Source organism: Condylura cristata, unplaced genomic scaffold (genome assembly GCF_000260355.1).
Source record: "Condylura cristata isolate star-nosed mole 26May11 unplaced genomic scaffold, ConCri1.0 scaffold00029, whole genome shotgun sequence".
Taxonomy (NCBI): Eukaryota; Metazoa; Chordata; class Mammalia; order Eulipotyphla; family Talpidae; genus Condylura; species Condylura cristata.
Window position 1 is genome coordinate 21,875,702 of NW_004567130.1, and position 2,473 is coordinate 21,878,174.

General features: G+C 43.4%; 1 protein-coding gene across 12 annotated transcripts in view; it reads right to left on the bottom strand.

Moving 5' to 3' along the window:
* CDC42BPA (CDC42 binding protein kinase alpha (DMPK-like)) overlaps positions 1-2,473 on the bottom strand; it is a 155,572-nt gene that overhangs the window by 104,073 nt on the left and 49,026 nt on the right. The gene's annotated exons all lie outside the window — the stretch shown is intronic.

Genomic DNA, 2,473 nt, shown 5'->3' on the forward strand with positions numbered 1-2,473 from the left:
AGGATGTTCCAGCTGATACTGAAATTCAAATAAAAATAGAGCATCACAATGAAAGAGAAGTAACTGCATGACGTAAGACATCATTTGTGTATCGGACGTATGGAAACTCTTTTACAAAAACATGGATAAGCCTCAGTAACATTATGCAAACTGCAATAAGCCAGACAAAAAACCCAAATATGGTGTGATTTCACTTATCTGCAGAATCGGAAGAGCAGGGCTCAAGCCTGTGGACGGCAGCTGCGAGGAGCTGGAAAGCGGCTACCGCTCTCAGGCACAAACCTCAGTGACCGGAGGAAAGTTCTGGGACATAATACACAGCAGTGGGCACCAACACTCCCTTAGACACCTGAACGCCACCAGCAGAGGTCTGAACGTTCTCGCTCCCAGAGTAGTCGTGTGAGCCCCTGGGTGTGCTCATTTTATTGTGCAAATCACTTGCGGAAGATACCCAGGCATCAAATAATCACTTCGCTGTGTCTGTTGCATTTCAACAAAGCTGGCTAACGGGGCGGTAATGAAGAGCAAGGAAGAACTTGAAATATGGTTTCACTAAGATTTCAAAAGCTGAAGATGGAAATGTAACTACTGTGCAGACTTGAATCCCACACACTGCACGAGCAGGACCGAGCCGGAGCGCAGAGGCCGCGGGGTGCCCACACCCAAGGCGGGAGGTGGCACACAACTGCCGCCCACACTCACTGTGCCCAGGTTAGGGACGGAGGACTGAAAACCCAGCGCTGGCTGAGCCTCCCTCCTCAGTCAGGGTCTGCGGGAAGCACCGCCAGCCTTTCAGCGTTTATTGGGGTTTTCTGGGGGGTGGGGAGGCCGCAGCCTGATACGTGTCACTCACTGTACTCTCTGACAGTGGCCTCAACCTCAAAACTTGAGCTTCCCAACAATATAACAGTTTAAAGCACCTTATGTAGCTGTGGTAAAGATTTAAATAACTGCTACGAGTACAGAGTGCTTACAACAGAGTCTAGAACTCAGCGAGTGCTCAAAAGCAGCGCTATCTGGCGTGCTGAGCACACCGGGCGGACTATGGTCCTGTCTCTTGGCCGTCACTAGTTCTACCACTATCGCGGCAGACGGTACACCTCCCAGATTCTCTAACTACAAAATAACAGCTCTGAGCTCTTCAGCTTCTATAATTTTATATTCATGAGACATGCAAATACATAAAAGCATGTAGCCAGCTCAGTGATGGGAAACCCATGGGGATCACAATTGAGATGAAAAAAAAAATGTACAAAATGATGTAAAAATAAACTATTATTTAAAAAAAAAAACCACAGCACTAAGAAGCTAAAAAAAAAATGTAGCCAGAAATACCTTGAAATGCCTTTATTCACATAAAAACTAAACCGTAGTATTTGCCATAGTGTGCTGTCCAATAGTAAAATATTGAAAGTATATAAGTATTCTGGAAGATAAAATTGACTAAATATATCACAAAACAACAGAAAGCTTTCATAATCACTGTTAAAGCAGCTATTACTAGTGAAAAGTTCACAAAAACCTACTTAGAAGAAATTTTGCAAAGCTGCATGCCATGACTGTTGTAACTTCCCATGCGATTTCAACTGAGAAAGGCACAAAACTATTACAAAAGCAGGTATTTCTAAACAACATGATTTCCACTCACCTACATGTTTTATATGGAACAGGAAACTTTTAAGCATGAAGTTAGTGAGTGTGGAAATCCACATCATCTTGGTCACGAAATGACGAGTTACTGAGACACTCGCGGGGGCGAAACAAAGGCGATGCCACGGCCACGAGGCCACGGAAATGCCAGGCGGCTGCAGGTGGCAGACACCCTCGGGGTGGGCTCCAACTGCTGCCTGAGCTGCCTGAGCTCTCTTGGGATGAGGTGGGGTTCAGTTACCAGTACTATATTCTGTTCTTGAAATTTACTGGGAGACTGAAAGGGAGTTCAGGAAACATTCATGAGGGATCAGACCAATGACAGGTGAAACAGCACTATGAAGCTGATGGGGTCACATAATATAATAAAGTAAAATAAATACATCTTGCTCCATTCCGCTAACATCACGAGTCAGATTCATGTTCACTTCAGCAGATGAAAGCTGAAAACAAGAGGTTCTCCCAGGACCTAACCTCAGACCCTAGATTTTCAAGACTATGGCTAACTCATACGTGAGAGAGAGAGAACTATGTTAAAATATCCTTTCGTGTTTAATGTAATCAACAGGAAAAGTATATTTAGTATAGAATGGAAGAATACAAATTTAACAGGACAAAGATATACTTTTAAACATTAAAAATAGAAATTTTCTAAATACATATTAAAAGCGGCTCAGTACCAAAAAATTACAAACACTACAGAAATAATCAAAAATGCATGCGTTCTTACACATAATTCAAGTGTCATCATTTATACTTAAAAGATCTATGACCGCACGGTCTAAATAAAACCGCACGAGCCCGACTGCGCGCGGCTCGGCAG